Genomic DNA, 24,356 nt, shown 5'->3' on the forward strand with positions numbered 1-24,356 from the left:
TTAAGAGAGTTGCAATTAGAAAATCAGACATTACGAGACATTATAAAAGATACTGCAGCTCCTAAACAGGTTACTATAGATTCAACAAATGAGCCTATTGTATCACCACCAGAAAAAATTTCTGGCGCTAGAAGTCAGTTCCGTGACTTTAAGAATGCATGTTACCTTTTATTCACTTTAAGACCAAAAACATACACTACTGATAAACAAAGAGTATTGATAGTTATTTCTTACCTCAGAGCAGAGCCTAGAACCTGGGCCAACTCTTATATTGGGCAAAATTACCCCATATTAGATAACTTAGAAGCTTTTTTCCACGCCATGGCTATATTGTATGATGATCCGTGCAAACAACTCACATCAGAAAATTCAATGAGAGCTCTTAAACAGGGAAAGAGGCCTGTAGAGGACTATATAGCCAAATTTAAAAGGGTTTCAAAAGATTTGCAGTGGAATGACATCTCACTTAGAAACCATTTTAGACTAGGATTATCAGAAGCCCTGAAAGATGAGCTATCTAGAATAGACATACCAGAAAGTCTGGATAATTTAATGTCTTTGTCAATTAATATTGACAGACGTTTAAGGGAACGAAAGAAGGAAAGATATGATTCAGATCCAATAATAAGGAAATCCTATCAACCTTATAAAGTTACAGAAGAACCAATGGAAACTGTTGTAATCAGGGGGCCTTTAAGCCCTGAAGAGAAAAAGAGGAGAAGGGAAAATAACCTCTGTCTTTATTGCTCATCTAAGAACATGAAGTAAAAGACTGCCCTAACCTTACCAAGATAAAAAGAGGTAAGAACTATAACTTCAGTAGTACTTCTGACATAAGTTTTGATAAACCATCTTACTGTCATTTACTTGTTTCCTTACAGTGGGGCTCAAAAGAGATTATGTTGAAGCCACTCGTTGATTCCGGTGCTTCAAGCAACTTTATTGATTTAGATGTGGTGTATAGGAATGAAATAGCATTAAAGAAAAAACAAAAATCATACGTGTTACGTGTTTTTGATGGTAGTCAAATTTCTAACGGTCCAATCACACATCAAACAACACCTATTATTATGGTTACACATGGGGGACATAAAGAACATATTTCATTTGACGTAACACCATCACCTCTATTTCCATTAATCTTAGGCTTACCTTGGTTACAACAACACCAACCTAGCATTGACTGGCAAACACTTAGTACACAATTCCAATCTCATTATTGTAAGCAACATTGTTTACCAAAACAAATATACTCACATATAAATAATCTGACCACAACAAAGAATCAAGTTGGAAAATTACAATACCCAGTACCTGAAATCTATTCCCAATTTCAGGATGTATTTGATAAAAAGGAGGCGGAGACTTTACCACCGCATAGGACATAGGACATAGGATTGTCCAATAGATCTCCTTCCTAGGTCACCAATACCTTTTGGTCACATTTATCCACTATCTCAGCCTGAGCTACAGCACTTAAAACAATATCTAGATGAGAATCTAAAAAAGGGCTTTATAAGAGCTTCCACTTCGCCAGCAGCTGCTGGAATGTTTTTCGTGCGCAATAAAGATGGAACACTTAGACCAATTGTTGATTACCGACAGCTCAATAAGATTACAATTAAAAATAGATACCCATTACCTTTGATAACTGAATTAATTGAAAGGTTGGGTAAGGCATCTATTTATACTAAACTAGATTTGAGGGGCGCATATAACTTAATCCGCATAAGGAAAGGGGACGAATGGCTCACAGTGTTCCGTACCAGATATGGTTTGTATGAGTACACTGTGATGCCATTCGGCCTCTGCAACACCCCAGCAACCTTTCAACATTTTATTAATGAGGTTTTCCGTGATTTACTCGATGTTTGTGTAATCATCTACTTGGATGACATCCTAATTTACTCAGAATCCTTGCAAGAACACATAAAACATGTAACTACAGTACTAACCAGATTAAGAGAGAATCATCTCTATGCAAAACCAGAAAAATGTACATTTCATACCCAAGATATATCATTCCTTGGTTACAGAATTACAGCAGATGGTATCAATATGGAAGATACTAAGATATCCTCCATTACAAATTGGCCGCAACCAACCAATGTAAAAGAACTTCAAAGTTTCTTAGGATTTTCAAATTTTTATCGAAAATTTATTAAAAAATGTTCTTCTATAGTGAAACCTCTCACAAGGCTTACAGGAAAAGGGACACCTTTTGTTTGGACTCTGAATGCACAACAAGCATTTGATTTACTAAAAGATATTTCACAACTGCACCAATACTTCATTTCCCAGATCCTACAAAACAGTACATCCTAGAAGTTGATGCATCAGAGTATGCAATAGGTGCCATCCTATCTCAAAGGACAAGTTTAACAGAACCAGTTCATCCGGTTGCTTATTACTCATGATCTTTAACACCTCCAGAAATTAACTATCCAATAGGGGAAAAAGAACTCCTATCGATCAAATCAGCTTTCGAACATTGGAGGCACTTGTTGGAGGGTACAAATATACCAATTCTTGTATATACTGACCACAAGAACCTAGAGTATTTGCAGACTAACCGCACGTTGTCATCAAGACATTTTAGATGGAGTCTGTATTTCCCTAGGTTTAACTTCCATATACAATACAGACCTGGATCACATAACGGGAAAGCAGATGCTCTGTCAAGACAGAGAACACCCCCTAACCATATTTAACCACAGAGAACTGTTCTATCTCCAGGAAATTTCATCTCCTGCATACAACCTTTTACACAAGAATTAAAGGATGCTCAAAGCAGGGATGTTAATACAAATAAATATAATCTCATAAAACATCCAGATGGTTTATATTATTTTGAGAATCTCTTGTATATACCACCAACTTTACCAAATGTAATTCTACAACAAAACCATGACTCAGTCCTTAATGGACATCCTGGAATACAAAATACATATGATTGGATTAAAAGGAAATTTTGGTGGCCTAAGATGTGGAGCTCAATAGAGGATTACGTTAAAACTTGTACTTTATGTGTTCAAAACAAAAAGGATCATAAAAAACCTTATGGATATTTAATGTCATTACCGATACCCGATCGACCATGGAAAGAAGTCGCTATGGATTTCATAGTAGAGTTGCCTAAATCAAAGACTTATACTACAATTTTAGTAATTATCGATTTATTTACTAAGATGGCACATTTCTTGCCCATACAAGCTTTACCCACTGCATCTCAAACCGCGGAGTTGTTTTTATCACACATTGTAAAATTACATGGACTACCAACAAGTATTCTCACAGACCATGGTAGCCAATACACATCTAAATTTTGGCAATCCTTATGTGACAAATTGAATATCACAAGGAAACTTACAACATCATATCATCCGCAAACGAATGGCCAATGTGAACGCACCAACCAAACTTTAGAACAATATTTACGTGTTTTCTGTTCACAGCAACAAGATAAATGTGCTGAATATTTGGCAACTGCTGAGTTTGCCTATAATAACACCAAAAGTGATTCCACCCAGCTTTCCCCCTTTTTCGCCAATTATGGATTTCATCCTACTTATGATCTCCTACCCAATATGCATGCTCAATGTCCTACTGTTAACGACTTAGTTAATTCCATCGCTCAAAATTTTAAATTATTACAGGATAATATCACCCGGGCTCAATCCCGCCATCAACACTACTACAATTTACGCCGGCGACCAGCTCCGGATTACAAGGTCGGGGATTTGGTCTGGTTATCCACCCGTCACATACGAATACCAGCTACGAAAGCCAAATTCAACCAGTTGTATATAGGGCCATTTCCCATAGAAAAAATCATTAACTCCAACGCTGTTGTACTACGGTTACCAGAAAGGTATCGCATACACCCTTCATTCCACGTTGCCATGATTAAACCTTATACTTCTGTCCGATCTGTTAGATCATCCATTCCGGATTCGGTTCAGTCCCTATCTGACGAAGAGGAGTATGAGGTCTCTGAAAGTCTGGATTCTAGAGTGTTTCGGGGTGTACTTCAGTGTTTAGTCCATTGTGAGGGGTATTCGCATGAGGAGGATTCTTGGGAGCCTGCCACTAACATTTCTGCCCCTCGTTTGGTCTCGCTTTTTCATCGGAGACATCCTGAGAGACCCTCTTTCTGAATCGTCTCCTGGACATAAAACCTGGAGGTTTTCCTTGTGTGGGGGACCTGTCATAATATCAGTATCTCTTTACAGCCTGTCCCTTTAATTATGCCTGTTGTGTTCCTTTATAAGCATCCTAGCTCCTTTGCTCATTGCTTGTTATTGAGGAACCTCCCCTGGTTTCAATTGAGCCACTTACTGCTTTGTTCAGCTGCTTCCTGCAGCACTACCTGGAAGTTTGCCTACAGATTCAGTGTGCACCTGGACGCCTCCCCTATTCAGACTGGAGCTTTGCAGACAAACAGAAGCCTGCTGTTCTTTGGTCACAACACATCCTTTTTGTCAGCAGATTCCAGAACAATTCTGATAATCAGCAGCTGTGACAGTCGGTCATGATCCACTGAGCGGATCATGTCGGACAGACCAATGATAAATCAGACCCTATACCAACTCTGGAAGTTTTGTGACATCATGCTAAATAAAACATCCTGTAGAGACCACAGCCTCCTTGTAAGGCTGTGACAGGAAGTAATGGACACAGCACAAATGAAGGTTAAAAATAAATAAAAGGTAAAATCCATTTAAATAGATGAATAATACATATTGCAATAATTTCGATTAAAGACATTGGAAAGTAAAAATTTAACTTACATGATTCAGAGCATGCTATTTTAACCCCTTAATGACCACAACATACCCTGTACATCGCTGATCGTGAAAGTCCAAAATAAACTTTCATGATTCAATTAGGGCATGTAATTTTAAAGGGATGGTCAAGTCCAAAATAAACTTTCATGATTCAAATAGGGCATGTCATTTTAAACAACTTTACAATTGACTTTTATCACCAATTTTGCTGTGTACCCTTGGTATTCTTAGCTGAAAGATAAACCTAGGAGGTTCATATGCTAATTTCATAGACCTTGAAGGCCGCCTCTAATCTAACAGTTTTTCACCCACGTGAAGTTACCTAGGAGTAAGTACTGATTGGCTAAAATGCATGTCTGTCAAAAGAACTGAAATAAGGGGTCAATTTGCAGAGGCTTAGATACAAGGTAATCACAGAGGTAACAACTATCCCCATTGGAAAATGTAAAGCAACTTAAAAAAAGATCCCTCAAGTTACACTAATAAGGGACTATTAACCCCCGAAGGGCCAAATGGGATTGGAAACTTCTATAGCTGATGCTGTACGCTTGTCCCAATTAGTTAAAAAAGCATTTTGAATCAGCAATAAACCTCTATTAATGATAGCCTAACATGAATGAGGAAAAAACTTCATTTAAACAGTCAAACTTCCATTCTGAACAAGAGCTGCACCAAAATGTATGACGTATGTTTTGACAGTGCTTTTTCAAAGGCGAATCGCACCCAATTCCCCTCAATATTTATTAGAAAAGCCACCAGTCAGAATGTACAGAGTCAGCTATAGTACTGTCCAATCACAATTAACCCTTCTGGGATTAATAGTCACTTATTAGTGTTACTTGTATGCTCTATCTGGATTATGAAAGTTTTATTTTAACTTTACTGTCGCTTTAAGCACTTATTTTAAATGTAAGTATTTTTTGTATTTTGAAAATTTATTTCCCTGTGCTGGAAAAAAAACACTTTTTTAACCCCTTCACACCGTTAGGAGGTCCCATGCTGTCCTAACAGTGCTGGGCTTTAACACTGTTAGAAAGGCATGAAACGCCCTACCTTATATGGCATCCTACAGCTTCTCCCTTTGACGCAGTAAAGAATTGGCCCAGTGTGTGCCTAGCAGTGTACGCAGTCCCCCATGATTCCATCCCGGTTTTGAAATCACGTGATCGCATCAACGATTGAATGATTTTATTTTTATGGCAAGTGTTTAACACTATTGTACCAGCACAAAGGGGTTGAGCTTGAGTTGTATGTCACTGTCAACAACAGAACAGTGTGCCTTGTTCTTATTAGCGATTGAGAAAATAAAGAAAAGATGCACAGAAAAATGCACATCTTAAAAGTTTGAAAATAAAAATACAACTTTAGCTAAAACATTTTTCAAGAAACATTTATCTGTTTTTTGGGGGGTTTTTTGTTTGTTTTTTAATATAGTTTTTATTCGGACATATGCAATACAGTCATAATGAGAAACATTATATATCAATATTATGTGAACAATAACAACATCAAATACAACTTTTACAATGATGATATGGTCTTGATTATATGATGTGGGAGTTTAAACCTCACAAGTCCCATCAAAATCTAATGTCATTTTATGCTTCCATTTATCTGTTTTAATAGTGATCCTACAGCTTCATGATTTATTTATTTTTTTTGAGCAACATAGCAAAGAAGAGAAATGTTTGTTGTTTTAAAAGATAGAAAATCCCTTAAAGGGACAGTCTACACCAAAATTTTTCTTATTTAAAAAGATAGATAATCCCTTTATTACCCATTCCCCTTTTTTGCATAACCAACACAGTTATATTAATATACATTTTACCTCTGTGATTACCTTGTATCTAAGCCTTTGCAGACAGCCTCCTTATATAAGTGCCTTTGACAGACATGCAGTGTAGTCAATCAGTGAAGACTCCTAAATAACTTCACGGGAGTGAGCACAATGTTATCTATATGACACATGTAAACTAGCACAGTCTAACTGTGAAAAACTTTCAAAATGCTCTGAGCTAGGAGGCGGTTTTCAACGGTTTAGAAATCAGTTTGAGCCTAGCTAGGTTAACTTTGCAAAAATACCACCAAGGGAGCAAAGCAAATTTGATGATAAAAGTAAATAGGAAAGTTGTTTAAAATTGCATGCCCTATCTGAATCATGAAAGCTTAGTTTTGACTAGACTGTCCCTTTAATTAGCAATTCCCCAGTTTTGCATAACCAACACAGTTATAATAATACATGTTTTACCTCTGTAATTACCTTGTATCTAAGCCTCAGCAGACTGCCCCCTTATTTCAGTTCTTTTGACAGACTTGCATTTTAGCCAATCAGAGCTGTCTCCATGGTAAATTCACGTGCGTAAGCTCAATGTTATCTATATAAAACACGTGAGCTAATGCCCTCTAGTGGTGAAAAACTATCAAAATGCATTTAGATTAGAGGCGACCTTCCAGGTCTAAGAAATTAGCATATGAACCTCCTAGGTTTAGCTTTCAACTAAGAATACCAAGAGAACAAAGCAAAATTTGTGATAAAAGTAAATTGGAAAGTTGTTTAAAATTACATGCCCTATTTGAAACATGAAAGGTTTTTTTTTACTTGACTGTCCCTTTAATTACTAGCATTCTGGGGATTATTTGTTCTGTAATCCTCACTGTAGGAGTTAGTGGATAATTATGTTCATCAGAATGTCCAAAACAGCCTGCTAGTCATCTGCTTATGGGCAATATTTCTTCTGATACGTTCCCTTTCTATAACAGTAGCTAAGTAGACAGATCACACATGTTCCGTATTTTCATGTGTAATCTATAAGTATGTGTCATTAATAAACAGAATCACTACTTCCAGTTCTTCAAGCAAGAGGTCAATGCATGCACAAAATAAAAACTATTTCTGATTCATGCCATCAGTGTTCCAGTCTCTGCAGCCAGAATCATTGTGCTCCAAAGAAAAAGATTTAAAACTTTTAACCGAATTGCATATTTTTCTGGAGCAGGTCTTGTTTGTCAGGATAAGTGTTGCCTATGGATTAGAAGTAGTTTCTCAACTAAAAATCTCAATTTCACCAGATTATGTTTTTGCAGTTGGGAAAAGGAGAGATGTTGTGTGATTGGGTTGTAAAGGTGCACAGAGCCCTCTCCAACACCTTCCCTATGTTCTTATAGTGTTTATAGGATATTTTACAAAAGCAATTGTAAACAGATGCAATTATTTACAATAGAGATGGTCAACTTCCAACTACACGGGGACCATAGATCAATATTTTAGAAGACTTAAATGAGGCACGTCATTTTTTCGCTATTAAATGTATAAATAATATATTTTCTCAAAAAAGTCCAGTTGCAGTTTACACTCTGTTACTCTTCCATCCAGAGGGGTCTTTTCAATTGTGGTCACTTGTTCACCTAACACCAGAAGTCCTCAAAACACATATTCACATTTTAAATTGTGTAACTGGTTTTCCTAGAGCCACTGAAACAATAGCACACAATCTTCTGGCACACATGTGACCATCCCCGTTTTGCAAAAAAGACTGAATTGCTATTTTTTTTTTATTTTCAAACTTTATTGAAAGATAATAAGATACAAAGGCTTTATGCTGTGAACAATGGTTATAAATATGGCTGGACTGGAGGTAATTAGGCTTGAGTTGCGATGAGCAGTTCTACAGGGAGTGCAGAATTATTAGGCAAGTTGTATTTTTGAGGATTAATTTTATTATTGAACAACAACCATGTTCTCAATGAACCCGAAAAACTCATTAATATCAAAGCTGAATAGTTTTGGAAGTAGTTTTTAGTTTGTTTTTAGTTATAGCTATTTTAGGGGGATATCTGTGTGTGCAGGTGACTATTACTGTGCATAATTATTAGGCAACTTAACAAAAAACAAATATATACCCATTTCAATTATTTATTTTTACCAGTGAAACCAATATAACATCTCAACATTCACAAATATACATTTCTGACATTCAAAAACAAAACAAAAACAAATCAGTGACCAATATAGCCACCTTTCTTTGCAATGACACTCAAAAGCCTGCCATCCATGGATTCTGTCAGTGTTTTGATCTGTTCACCATCAACATTGCGTGCAGCAGCAACCACAGCCTCCCAGACACTGTTCAGAGAGGTGTACTGTTTTCCCTCCTTGTAAATCTCACATTTGATGATGGACCACAGGTTCTCAATGGGGTTCAGATCAGGTGAACAAGGAGGCCATGTCATTAGATTTCTTCTTTTATACCCTTTCTTGCCAGCCACGCTGTGGAGTACTTGGACGCGTGTGATGGAGCATTGTCCTGCATGAAAATCATGTTTTTCTTGAAGGATGCAGACTTCTTCCTGTACCACTGCTTGAAGGAGGTGTCTTCCAGAAACTGGCAGTAGGACTGGGAGTTGAGCTTGACTCCATCCTCAACCCGAAAAGGCCCCACAAGCTCATCTTTGATGATACAAGCCCAAACCAGTACTCCACCTCCACTTTGCTGGCGTCTGAGTCGGACTGGAGCTCTCTGCCCTTTACCAATCCAGCCACGGGCCCATCCATCTGGCCCATCAAGACTCACTCTCATTTCATCAGTCCATAAAACCTTAGAAAAATCAGTCTTGAGATATTTCTTGGTCCAGTCTTGACGTTTCAGCTTGTGTGTCTTGTTTAGTGGTGGTCATCTTTCAGCCTTTCTTACCTTGGCCATGTCTCTGAGTATTGCACACCTTTTGCTTTTGGGCACTCCAGTGATGTTGCAGCTCTGAAATATGGCCAAACTGATGGCAAGTGGCATCTTGGCAGCTGCACGCTTGACTTTTCTCAGTTCATGGGCAGTTATTTTGCGCCTTGGTTTTTCCACACGCTTCTTGCGACCCTGTTGACTATTTTGAATGAAACGCTTGATTGTTTGATGATCACACTTCAGAAGCTTTGCAATTTTAAGAGTGCTGCATCCCTCTGCAAGATATCTCACTATTTTTTACTTTTCTGAGCCTGTCAAGTCCTTCTTTTGACCCATTTTGCCAAAGGAAAGGAAGTTGCCTAATAATTATGCATACCTGATATAGGGTGTTGATGTCATTAGACCACACCCCTTCTCATTACAGAGATGCACATCACCTAATATGCTTAATTGGTAGTAGGCTTTCAAGCCTATACAGCTTGGAGTAAGACAACATGCATAAAGAGGATGATGTGGTCAAAATACTAATTTGCCTAATAATTCTGCACTCCCTGTATTTTTGTCATGAATGATCCACACAGGAGGCAAACAGTTCCAATACAAACAGAAACAAAGGCGTACCCAGTGGGGAATCTTAATGTCCAGTCCATGATATGGGTTTATATATATATCCATTTAGTTAACAATAAAACCAGAACTAGTATGATGTTTGATATTGCCATAATGTTAAAAATAACTTGGTAAAAGTGAGTAGTATATGTTAAATTAAATCTTAATTGCAGTGGGGAGGAAAGGGGAGAGAAAATAAAAGGGGGGTGTCAAAGGGGAGTGGGAGAAAGAAAGGATAAAGAAGCAGAGAAGTATAGGAAGAAGGGGTGAAGGGGAGATATAGAGGAAACCTGTATCAGTGGGATCAGGAGTGCTCAGATACCTAATGGTTTCTAAAGTTTAGTCCCTGTTCTTACGTAATGGTATCTTTCTAGACGGAGGAGTTCAGACACCTGATATCTCCAATCTTCTTTAGTTTGGGGTCAAAAGCTTTTCCGTCCTTGTGGGATCAGGAACTTAGCTCCATTGATCATGATCTTTAGGAGGGATTTTTTGGCTGCATCTTTTAATTTGGGAAGGAAATGGAACAAGATTAGGTGTGGGGATGGGAGAATGATAGACTCTAAGACCTTAGACAGGGGCCCCATTTAAGAAAGTCTGGCAGACCTGATCCGACAGTGCGGATCAGGTCCGCCAGACCTCGCTGAATACGGCGAGCAATACGCTCGCTGTATTCAGCATTGCACCAGCAGCTCACAAGAGCTGCTGGTGCCACGCCGCACCCTGCAGACTCGCGGCCAATCGACCGCCAGCAGGGGGTGTCAATCAACCCGATTGTACTCGATCGGGTTGATTTCCGGTGATGTCTGTCCGCCTGCTCAGAGCAGGTGGACAGGTTATGGAGCAGCGGTCTTTGAGACCGCTGCTTCATAACTGCTGTTTCTGGCGAGCCTGCAGGCTCGCCAGAAACATGGGACATCAAGCTCCATTTAGAGCTTGATAGATAGGCTCCATTGAGAGGGTAATCTCTTTCCAAAAGTCGCCCAGTCTCAGGCAATTCCATCAGATGTGTAGGATGGTTCCATCTTCCCCACAACATCTCCAGTATTTTCCATTAGTATTTTTATAAATATGTTTAAGTCATTTAGGTGTAAGATAGCATCTAGTGATAAATTTGAAATTCATCTCTTGGATTCGGGTGGAAACTGAGGAGTGTTTATGGTTAAGGAATATTTTTTGCAATTGTTTTGGGTTTAGGTTGTCATTTAGATCCCTATGCCATTTATTAATGTATGACGGAATGGCAGCGTTATTTTGCGTTAATAGGAGTTTATAAAGAATGGAAATTGTGTGTCTAGGAGGAGTTTGCCATGTTTACAATGACTCAAAAGGGGTTAGGGGAAATAGTATTTTTTTATTTTGGGTTAAGTTTGCCAAAGTAGTGTTAAAATCGAGTGATGTTGTACCATTAATTAAAAGATAGTATATCTAACTTAGTTAAATCAGAGGGGAATGTCAAGGTATCTGAGTATTATTAAATAATATACACATATATACTTATTATTATTTAATAAATCTATGGTGGTGTACACCAAATAACTAATTTCATTGGTAAAACTCCAAAATGTCACTGTGTGTAATTTAGCCCCCATTTCTTTTGATTACACAGGATTCATCACAGGCCTGTGTCCCATTTCATCAAAAGAAATTGTTTTCAAAGTAATCTTAGAAAAGACAGTTGGTCTAGTTAATTTCAGACAGGCCTCTGTGGAGCAGATTTGTAAGGCGACTACTTGGTCCTCCATACATACTTTTACAAAGTTTTAAAATTTGATGGTTTTGCTTCGGAAGAAACTGTTTTTGGGAGAAAGGTTCTGCAGGCTGTGGTGCCTCAGTATAGGGTCCGCCTCCTTTTACCCTCCCATTTTTGTTCATTCAGTGTCCTCTAGAGCTTGGGTATTTGTTCCCACAAGTAATGAATGAAGTAGTGGACTCTCCTCCCATTAAGATGGAAAACATAAATTATGCTCATCTGATAATTTAATTTCCATCTGTGGGAGGAGAGTCCACTGCTCCGGTCCGTTTGCTCCGGTGGGCAGACCTTAATTTAATATTATTCTTCTGGCACCACTTATACCCTAATATTTATACTACTGTTCCTTGTTCCCTTAGCAGAATGATTGGGGGATGAGGGGAGTGGGGGAAATATTTATGCCTTTGGCTGGGGTGTCTTTGCCTCCTCCTGGTAGCCAGGTTCTTAATTCCCACAATTAATGAATGAAGCAGTGAATTTTCCTCCCACAGATGGAAATGAAATTATCAGGTAAGCATAATTTATTTTTTCTTCTCTCCCCTCTGTATTTTAATAGGCTATGACCCTGATGCCATTCGCTTCACTTTAAGGGCCAGCTTTAAGGGGTGGGATACAAATAAGTGCTCCTTTACCATATGAAGGCAGATGCCTTCTGCTGTGCAGGGTCATTATTTGTGTGCTGTCCAGGTGCACAGTGCATGTTGCCCTCTTCACAACCTGCAGCATGTGTAACTCATAAGTGTAACATGGCCGATTTGGCAAGCCTATTCATAGGCCTAGATGGAGTTTTGGAGGTATATACTTTTATATGTAAGTACATACTAAAATATAATTAAGAACATGACTCCAACTATGCCTATGTCTAGGGCAGCATGATTACATATAAAAAATAAATGTAAATAGAGAAAAGCTTGCATTCTTTGCAAATTTTACTATCTCAATGAAAACTAGACCTCAAAAGGCTTATTTTTCATCTGTACACCTAGTTGAGAATGCTGTAATTTTTGAGACTTTACCGACAGCACCAAGCAGTGTTTTACCTGTTTTTGTGTTGAATGTTAACTGGGTTTAGATTTGTGATTTTCTGTTTCTATTAATTTGAACAAAAATAAATCTGATTAATCAAAAAAGTGCATAATCCTATGAGTATTATGCTAAGGTAGTAAAATATTAAAAATATGTTTCCTCTTGTAGACACAAACTATTCTATGCTGTGTTGTTTGTAGTTTCTAGCAAGAAGAAACCTACTTGCTATGCAAGTATGTAACAGTTGTTTGACCTGTTTGTCCATATTTTAAGAAAATTGTGCTTCTCAGTATTTAAAGGAAGGTTGATGGAACAGTTTTACCTCATTTGCTAATTAAAGTTATTAGACCTCAAATTCTTTTTACTCCCCCACCCAAAAAAAACATGATGTTAGAGCTTATGTAAGACACTACTGATTGTGATGGAGCTACAGCACAGCATAGTCGCTGTCCTGTTGCTATCAATAGCAGTGAGCTGCCATCTCACTCAAGCACTGCAGTAATAATGAAGTAATAGGGAAAGTTACTATATTTTATGGAAATTATTAGAACGTACTGTAGGATATTGTTACTATTATGAGCAGCAGCCTGTAATGCTCCAATTTATACACAAGTTATATCACAAGCCAATATCCTTTCTTCTCATTAATCGGATCTTATTGTCTAAAATAACACTTCAGAGAGGTACCAGACAGGGTTGCCCTTTATCACCTCTACTTTTTAACATTGCCTTTGAGCCTCTAGCAGTCAGATAGAGAGATATATTAACTGGGATCCCTCTTGGCATGCAACGACTGAAGACACTATTGTATGGGGTCAATTTACTGCTCTTCTTGGAAAATACCCATCAATCAATACTGTCTACTCTCCAGTGTCTTGATGAGTTTAGCTCCTTTTCAGGCTACAAAGTTAACTTAGAGAAAAGCAAACTTATGTGGATGGGTAAACATTCTGTTCGCCTCCCAAAATTCACCTTCAAAGTTGTTGATGCCATTAAATATTTAGGCCTGGAACTACATAAGAATCCTAAACATTGGTATAAATCAAAGTTTTTGCCTCTCTTGCAAAAGATTAAAATAGATCTTTAATTATGGGCCTCCTTCCCGCTATCTATTACGGCACAGGTAAACTTAATCAAAACAATTATCTTTCCACGTTTCCTTTATCTCCTCCAAAATTTACTGTTGTTTATATTAAATAATAACTTACAAAGCTTTCTTCCTGTCTCTCTAAATTTATTTGGAAGGCTAAGAAAACTTGTATTTCCTTGAATAGACTAATGCAAAAATGCGGAACAGCTGGCCTAGTGCTTCCCAATTTTATGTTATACAACTGGGCTGCAATGGTCAAAATTGCCATAGATTGAATTGCTTAGACTAACATAGTATCCTCTGTGGATATAGAAACATTCCTTATCTCCCCTTGTTCTTTAAAAGCCTTACTCCACTTTATTCCATGGAATCTACCATCGATTGTTGCCTATCACATTTCAATCAAGAACATAATCTTAGCATGGCATTAGTTTTGTTCTACTCTGGATAGTGATTACACCTTCTCATAATTTTTGCCCATAACTGGTAACCCACAATTTTCTCCACGTATGAACCAAAAAGCATTAGTTTTGTTCTACTCTGGATATTGATTACACCTTCTCATAATTTTCACCCATAACTGGTAACCCACAATTTTCTCCAGGTATGAATCAAAAAGCATTTAAATGTTGGTCCGATAAGGGTCTCCAATTTATTGATCAATTACTTGATGAAAACCGACAGATTCTTTCTTCTGAGTTAATTTTTCAACATTATGATCTACCTCAGTCGAATCTGTTTGCTTATTTTCAAATACGACATTATATTTCTTCTCAAAAATGGCGTTTTTCTTCTTTGGCCTCGTGGTCCGATATCAAGAACTGTATACAAAAATTTACAACTGGTGATGTTTCAATCCCATTGATGTACAACATCACTAAACCAAGCTTACTATATCTTGACAATCTCTGTAATTTCTGGTTACCCTCTTTCCCTACAATAGATCCGAATAAAATTAAACTAATTATGCTACCCTTATCAAATGCAAAATATCTATAAGCTGGAAGGAATCGCATATGAAACTCATTTATAATTTCTATTTATCCCCTCTCAAAATCTCTAAATTTTATCCAAAAAAACCTTGTGCCTGCCCTCGTTGCACTAACCCTAACTAGTACGATGTTTGGTATTGCCATAATGTTAAAAATAACTTGGTAAAAGTGAGCAGTATATGCTAAATTAAATCTTAATTGTGGTGGGGAGGAAAGGGGAGAGAAAATAAAAGGGGGGTGTCAAAGGGGAGGGGGGGAAGAAAGGATAAAGAAGGAGAGAAGTATAGGAAGAAGGGGTGAAGGGGAGATATAGAGGAAACCTGTATCAGTGGGCTCAAGAGTGCTCAGATGCCTAATGCTTTCTAAAGTTTAGTTCCTGTTCTTAGGTAATGGTATCTTTCTAGACGGAGGAGTTCAGACACCTGATGTCTCCAATCTTCTTTAGTTGGGGTCAAGAGCTTTTCCGCCCTTGTGGGATCAGGAACTTAGCTCCATTGATCATGATCTTTAGGATGGATTTTTTTGCCAGCATCTTTTAATTTGGGAAGGAAATGGAACAAGATTAGGTGTGGGGATGGGATAATGATAGACTCTAAGACTTCAGACATGGAGAGGGTAATCTCTTTCCAAAAGTCGCCCAGTCTCGGGCAATTCCATCAGATGTGTAGGATGGTTCCATCTTCACCACAACCTCTCCAGTATTTTCCATTGGTATGTTTATAAATATGTTTAAGTCATTTAGGTGTAAGATAGCATCTAGTGATACATTTGAAATTCATCTCTTGGATTCGGGCGCAAACTGAGGAGTGTTTATGGTTAAGGAATATTTTTTGCAATTGTTTTGGGTTTAGGTTGTCATTTAGATCCCTATGCCATTTATTAATGTATGACGGAATGGCAGCGTTATTTTGCGTTAATAGGAGTTTAGAAAGAATGGAAATTGTGTGTCTAGGAGGAGTTTGCAATGTTTACAATGTCTCGAAAGGGGTTAGGGGAAATAGTATTTTTTATTTTGGGTTAAGTTTGCCATAGTAGTGTTAAAATCGAGTGATGTTGTATCATTAATTAAAAGATAGTATATCTAACTTAGTTAAGTCAGAGGGGGATGTCAAGGTATCTGAGTATTATTAAATAATATACACATATATACTTATTATTATTTCATAAATCTATGGTGGTGTACACCAAATAACTTCATTGGTAAAACTCCAAAATTGGCCTCGTGGTCCGATATCAAGATCTGTATACAAAAATTTACAACTGGTGATGCTTCAATCTCATTGATGTACAACATCACTAAACAAAGCTTACTATATCTTGACAATCTCTGTAATTTCTGGTTACTCGCTTTCCCTACAATAGATATGGATAAAATTAAACTTAGTTTTGCTACCCTTATCAAATGCAAAATATCTATGAGCTGGAAGGAATCGCATATCAAACTCATTAATGATTTCTATGTATCCCCTCTCAAAATCTCTAAATTTTATCCAAAAAAAACATGTGCCTGCCCTCGTTGCACTAACGCTAAAGCAGATCTAGTTCATATGTTCTGGTCCTACCCTAAAATCAACCAAATATGGTTAAAAGTTTAATTCTGGTTTAATAAACTTTATAACATGACTATTTTTCTTTCACCAGAAGATATTTTTGTATTACTTACACAGAACCATAGAGCTTGTAACCAGATACATATTTTAAATACCATTATATTGACATTTCGATATTACATCATTAAAAATTGGAAAGCCAATTTTGCTACGGGTCTCTCTCAGGTTTTTATGGGAATTCAAGCCTAAATTGTTTATGAATCATTCCATTTTCATTCAGCTACTGAGAAAAGAATTAAAAAAAAACATAATTTATGTAAGAACTTACTTAATAAATTCATTTCTTTCATAGTGGCAAGAGTCCATGAGCTAGTGACATATGGGATATACAATCCTACCAGGAGTGGGGAAAGTTTCCCAAACCTCAAAATGCCTATAAATACACCTCCCACCTCACTCATACTTCATTTTAACGTGTAGCCAAGAAGTGAGGTGTAAAAAAAAAAAGTAAAAAGCATACAAAAAGAGGAACTGGAAAAAATAATGTGCTTTATACAAAAAAAAAGCATAACCACAAAAAAGGGTGGGTCTCATGGGCTCTTGCCACTATGAAAGAAATTAATTGATCAGGTAAGTTCTTACATAAATTATGTTTTCTTTCATGGAAGTGGCAAGAGTCCATGAGCTAGTGAAATATGGGATATAATACCCAAGATGTGGAAGTCCACGAGTCACTAGAGAGGGAGGGATAAAAATAACAGCTATTTCCGCTGAGAAATTAAATCCCAAACAATAATTAAGTTTTCTTAAATATTTAAAAAAAAAACTAAAAAAGGCATTAGAATCAAGCTGAGACAACTGCCTGAAAAACCTTCCTACCAAAGGCTGCTTCCGAAGGAGCAAACACATAAAAAAAGGTAAAATTAGAAAAAGTATGCAAAGTAGACCAAGTTGCTGCTTTGCAAATTTGATGAACTGAAGCTTCATTCTTGAGAGCCCAAGAAGTGGCAACTGATCTAGTAGAATGAGCTGTAATTCTCTAAGCTTTGTGAATCAAACGTCTGAACCAAAAAACTAGAGAAATAACAGAGACTTTCTGACCTTTCCTGGAGACAGAAAAAAATAACAAAAAGACTAGAAGTCTTTCTGAAATCTTAAGTAGCCTCAATATAATATTTCAAAGCTCTTACCACATCCAAAGAATGTAAAGACCCTACAAGAGTATTCTTAAAATTAGGACACAAAGAAGGAAGAACAATTTCCAAGAAAGTAATTTAATGTCCAGAGAATACATAAATTTAAAAGGAGGAGCCTGAAAAATCTTATTTGAGACTCCAAGGAGGAGAAATAGATTTAAAAACAGGTTTAATATGATTTAAAGCCTGAGCAAAACAGTGAATATCAGGAAGTTAAGCAATCTTTCTATGAAATAAGACAGAAAGAGCCGAAATTTGTCCTTCAAAGTATTTGCAGACAAAACATTAATCCAAACCATTCTGAAGAAACTGTAAAATCCTAGGAATTCTAAAAGAATGCCAAGAATAATCAAGAGATGAACATCATGAAATATAGGTTTTCCAAACACGAAAATAAAATCTCCTAGAAACAGACTTATGAGTCTGTATCATAGTGCTAATAACTGAGTCAGAGAAACATCTATGACTAAATACTTAAGCGTTCAATTTCCAAACCTTCAAATTTGGAAATTTGAGTTCCTATGGAAAAAATGGCCCCTGAAACAGAAGGTCTGGCCTTTAAGGAAGTGGCCAAGGCTGGAAACTGAACATCCTGACAAGGACCGCATACCAAAACCTGAGAGACCAAGCTGGAGCTATCAGAAACACATAAAAATTGTTCCATTATGATGTTGAAGATCACCCTTGGAAAAAGAACCAGAGGAAGAAAAATGTAAGCAGGTTAATAAAAAACAAAGAACTGCTAGAGCATCCACTATCTCCGCATGAGGATCCTTGGACCTGGAAAGGAATCTGAAAAACTTCTTGTTTAGACGAGAGACCATCAGATCTATTTCTGGAAGACCCCACATCTGTAGAAGATGAAAAAAACACATTTGGATGTAGAGCCCTCCCCCAGATATAAAGTCTGTTGGCTGTGAAAAAGGAAATTTATGCTTACCTGATAAATTCATTTCTTCTACGATACGACGAGTCCACGGATTTTATCCTTACTTGTGGGATATTATCCTCCTGCTAACAGGAAGTGGCAAAGAGCACCACAGCAGAGCTGTATATATAGCTCCTCCCTTCCCTCCACCCCCAGTCATTCGACCAAAGGTTTTAGGAAGAGAAAGGAAAAGCTAAAAGGTGCAGAGGTGACTGAAGTTGTAAAAATAAAATATAATCTGCCTTAAAATGACAGGGAGGGCCGTGGACTCGTCGTATCATAGAAGAAATCAATTTATCAGGTAAGCATACATTTCCTTTTCTTCTACAAGATCAAACGAGTCCACGGATTTCATCCTTACTTGTGGGATACAATACCAAAGCTACAGGACACGGATGAAAGGGAGGGACAAGACAGAGACCTAAACGGAAGGCACCACTGCTTGAAGAACATTTCTCCCAAAAACAGCCTCAGAAGAAGCAAAAGTATCAAATTTGGAAAATTTGGAAAAAGTATGAAGGGACAACCAAGTCGCAGCCTTACAAATCTGTACAACAGAAGCATTGTTTTTAAAGGCCCATGTGGAAGCCACAGCCCTAGTAGAATGAGCCGTAATTCTTTCAGGAGGCTGCTGTCCAGCAGTCTCATATGCCAGGCGAATGATACTCCTCAGCCAAAAAGAAAGACAGGTAGCCGTTGCTTTCTGACCCCTACGCTTTCCAGAATAAACAATGAATAATGAAGATGATTGACGGAAATCCTTAATTACATGTAAGTAAAACTTCAAGGCTCGGACCACATCCAGATTATGTAACAGACGCTCCTTCTTGGAAGAAGGATTAGGACACAAGGAAGGAACAGCAATTTCCTGATTAATATTCTTATTTGAAACCACCTTTGGAAGAAATCCAGGTTTGGTACGCAAAACTACCTTATCGGAATTAAATATAAGATAAGGTGAATCACATTGTAACGCTGAAAGCTCCGAAACTCTTCGAGCAGAAGAAATAGCAACCAAAAACAAAACTTTCCAAGATAACAATTTAATATCTATGGAATGCATGGGTTCAAACGGAACCCCTTGAAGAACACTAATGACTAAATTCAAACTCCAGGGAGGAGTAATTGGTCTAAATACAGGCTTAATTCTGGATAAAGCCTGACAAAAAGACTGAACATCTGGCACATCTGCCAAACGTTTGTGAAGCAAAATTGACATGACAATGCAGAAATCTGTCCCTTTAAGGAACTTGCTGATAACCCTTTCTCCAATCCTTCTTGCAGAAAAGACAGAATCCTGGGAATCCTAACTTTACTTCATGAGTAACCCTGGGATTCACACCAATAAAGATATTTACGCCATATCTTATGATAGATTTTTCTAGTAACAGGCTTACGAGCCTGTATCAAAGTATTGATAACCGAATCAGAGAAACCCTGCTTAGATAAAATCAAGCGTTCAATCTTCAAGCAGTCAGCTGCAGAGAATGTAGATTTGGATGTTGGAACGGACCTTGAATGAGAAGGTCCTGTCTCAAAGGAAGTTTCCACGGTGGCAGAGAGGACATGTCCACTAGATCCGCATACCAAGTCCTGCGTGGCCACGCAGGCGCTATCAGGATTACTGAAGCTCTCTCCTGTTTGATCCGAGCAATCACACGTGGAAGGAGAGGAAACGGTGGAAACACATAAGCTAGGCTGAATGACCAAGGCACTGCCAAGGTATCTATCAGTTCGGCCTGAGGATCCCTCTACCTGGATCCGTAACGTGGAAGCTTGGCATTCTGATGAGATGCCGACAGATCTAATTCTGGTCTGCCCCATTGGCGAATCAATGAGGCAAATTCCCACTCCCCTGGATGAAAAATCTGACGACTTAGAAAATCCGCTTCCCAGTTCTCTATCCCTGGGATGTAGATCGCTGATAGATAGCAAGAGTGGGCCTCCGCCCATCGAATTATCTTTGATACTTCTATCATCGCTAAGGAACTCCTTGTTCCTCCCTGATGATTGATATACGCCACAGTCGTGATATTGTCCGACTGGAATCTGATGAATTTGGCCGAAGCCAGCTGAGGCCACGCCTGAAGCGCATTGAATATTGCTCTCAGTTCCAGAATATTGATTGGAAGTAGAGACTCCACCTGAGTCCAAACACCCTGAGCCTTCAGGGAATTCCAGACTGCACCCCAGCCCAGTAGACTGGCGTCCGTTGTCACTGGGACAGATCATCCAGCAACAATAACCAAAGAAGAGAGTCTCTGGTCTCTTGATCCAAATTTATCTGAGGAGATAAATTCGCATAGTCCCCATTCCACTGTCCGAGCATGCACAGCTGCAGTGGTCTGAGATGAAAGTGAGCAAACGGAATGATGTCCATTGCCGCTACCATTAATCCAATGAACTCCATACACTGAGCCACTGATGGCCGAGGAATGGACTGAAGTGCTCGGTAAGTATTTAAAATCTTTGATTTTCTAACCTCCGTCAGAAATATTTTCATGTCTACCGAGTCTATCAGAGTTCCCAAGAAGGGAACCCTTGTCTGTGGAACTAGCGAACTCTTTTCTATGTTCACCTTCCAACTGTGAGTCCTCAGGAAATACAACACTGTGTCCGTGTGAGATTTTGTCAGCTGATAAGTTGATGCCTGGATCAGAATATTGTCCAGATAAGGCGCCACTGCTATGCCCCGCGGTCTGAGAACCGCCAGAAGGGACCCTAGAACCTTTGTGAAGATCCTGGGTGCTGTGGCCAACCCGAAGGGAAGAGCCATGAACTGATAATGTTTGTCCAGAAAGGCAAACCTTAGGAACTGATGATGATCCTTGTGAATAGGGATATGCATCCTTCAAGTACACAGTAGTCATATATTGACCCTCCTGGATCATAGGTAAGATTGTTCGTATAGTCTCCATCTTGAATGATGGAATTCTGAGAAACTTGTTTAGACACTTGAGATCTAAAATGGGTCTGAAAGTTCCCTTTTTTTTGGGAACCACGAAAAGATTTGAGTAAAACCCCTGCCCCTGTTCCAGTTTTGGAACGGGGCAAATTACTCCCATGGTAGAGAGGTCTTTTACACAGCGTAAGAACGCCTCTTTTTATCTGGTCTACAGATAATCTTGAAAGATGAATCCTCCCTCTTGGGAGAAAATCCTTGAATTCCAGTTGATACCCGTGGGTCACAATTTCCAGTGCCCAGGGGTCCTGAACATCTCTTGCCCAAGCCTGAGCAAAGAAAGAAAGTATGCCCCCTACTAGATCCGGTTCCGGATCGGGGGCCGCCCCTTCATGCTGTCTTGGTAGCAGCAGCAGGCTTCTTGGATTGTTTACCTTTATTCCAAGCCTGGTTGGGTCTCCAGACTGACTTGGATTGAGCAAAATTCCTCTCCTGCTTTGTGGAGGAATAGGAAGCAGAGGGTCCTCCTTTAAAGTTTCTAAAGGAACGAAAATTACCCCTCATCTTAACCAACTTATCCTGAGGTAGATCATGGCCTTTACCTCCAGTAATGTCAGAAATGATTTCATTCAATTCAGGCCTGAATAGGGTCTTACCCTTAAAATGAATAGCTAAAAGCTTAGATTTTGATGACACATTAGCAGACCAAGATTTGAGCCATAACGCTCCACGAGCTAAAATGGCAAATCCTGCATTTTTCGCCGCTAATTTAGCAATTTGAAAAGCGGCATCAGTAATAAAAGAATTAGCTAGCTTGAGAGCCTTAATTCTATCCAAAATGTCATCTAATGGAGTCTCAACCTTCAGAGACTCTTCTAGAGCATCAAACCAAAAAGCTGCTGCAGTAGTAACTGGAACAATGCAAGCCATAGGTTGTAAAAGAAAACCCTGATGAATAAATAATTTCTTTAGAAGACCCTCTAATTTTTATCCATAGGGTCTTTGAAAGCACAACTGTCCTCAATAGGTATAGTTGTATGCTTAGCCAGGGTAGATATAGCTCCCTCCACCTTAGGGACGGTTTACAAAAATTTTTGCACCCCAAGAGTAAGGGAAGAAATTAACCTCTAAAAGGTATTTATAGTCACAAATATGTTAGATTTGACAAAAATAACCCCTGCACCTCGCCACAGCTCTGCTGTGGCACCTACCTGCCCCCAGGGTACTGCAAAATGACTCGACATCGATCCGGTTAACAGAAGACCAGTCTAGGCTCAACCGGAGCTAATGCCTGCTGCCTTCTCAACCAGAGTAAAGTGCGCATCTGAGCGCGCGAAAATAAGCCCCTCCCACCATGGACGATGATCGCATAGGACTGAACAACCGCATGGTGAAGCGTTTAGAGTATAAGCCATGTGGATTTGTTTAACCCCTAAGTACACACAAAATACGGCCAAACTGTTTATTTGAACAATAAAAACCGTTAATGCCTCTCCCAGTGTCTCTTTATAATGCTGTTAAGCCTATTATAAATGCTTGGCCCAATATGTCAATAAAATAAATTAAGCACAGGTTTCTCAGTAATACCCTTTGTTTTACAGGTCTACTGCTTACCCCTTCCCTTGCAGGGAAATAAATGTCAGCCAGTTCTGATATACCAAGTCTCCTCAGAAATAAAGGGCTGCACATACCTCAATGCTGCTTGTAGCATGAAACCGTTCTCCACACTGAAGATGTCTCTTGTATTACCTTCAGAAGCTCTGTGGGAACCAACATGGATCTTAGTTACATCTGCTAAGATCATCAACCTCAGGGCAGAAATCTTCTTCCATATCCCCCTGAGGAAAATAGTACTCACCGGTACCATTTAAAATAAAAAACTTCTTGATTGAAGAAACTAAAACATAACTTTACCTCTTCCTAGTACAAACACAGGCAAAGAGAATGACTGGGGGTGGAGGGGAGGGAGGAGCTATATATACAGCTCTGCTGTGGTGCTCTTTGCCACTTCCTGTTAGCAGGAGGATAATATCCCACAAGTAAGGATGAAATCCGTGGACTCGTCGTATCTTGTAGAAGAAATCCCCTTCCCAATTGTCTACACCTGAGATATGAATTGCAGAAATTAGACAAAAGGTGTGTTCCATCCAAGAAAGTATCCAAGATACTTCCTCCATAACTGAAGGACTGTGAGTACCTCCTTGATGATTGAAAAATGTTGTGATATTGTCTGTTTAAAAAACAAATGTAAAAGTTGTCTCTTCAATAGAGGCCATGCCTGAAGAGCCCTGAAAATAGCATGGAGTTCTAAAATATTGATTGGTAACCTCACCTCCTGAGGTTTCCAAACCCCTAGTTCTGTCAGAGACTCACAGACAGCTCCCCCACATGAAAAACTTGCATCTGTTGAGAATACAGTCCAGGTGGGATGAACAAATGAGGCCCCCTAAACAATAAGGTGATAGTCCAACCACCAAATCAGAGAGAAAAAAGTGTTGGGATTTAAGTATATCAGTTGTGATGACTGAAAATAATCCCTGCACCTATGGTGCAACATGCAAAGCTATAGAGGCCCCAAACGAAAACGAGCAAAGAGGATCGCGCCTAATGCTGCAGTCATGAGACCAAAAACTTCCATGTACATAACCACTGAAGGAAAAAATAGAGACTGAGGGTTTAGACAAACTAAAATTAACTTAATTTGTCTCTAGTCTATCAGAGAAAGAAACATAGACACTATAATAAATCTGGAAACCTTAAAAGGTGACCCTTGTCTAAGGAATCAAGAAACACTATTGTAAATTGTTCCTCCAACCATGTCTTGAGGAAACCACACTAGTTGTTTCA

The sequence above is a fragment of the Bombina bombina genome, chromosome 4 (genome assembly GCF_027579735.1).
Source record: "Bombina bombina isolate aBomBom1 chromosome 4, aBomBom1.pri, whole genome shotgun sequence".
NCBI lineage: Eukaryota > Metazoa > Chordata > Amphibia > Anura > Bombinatoridae > Bombina > Bombina bombina.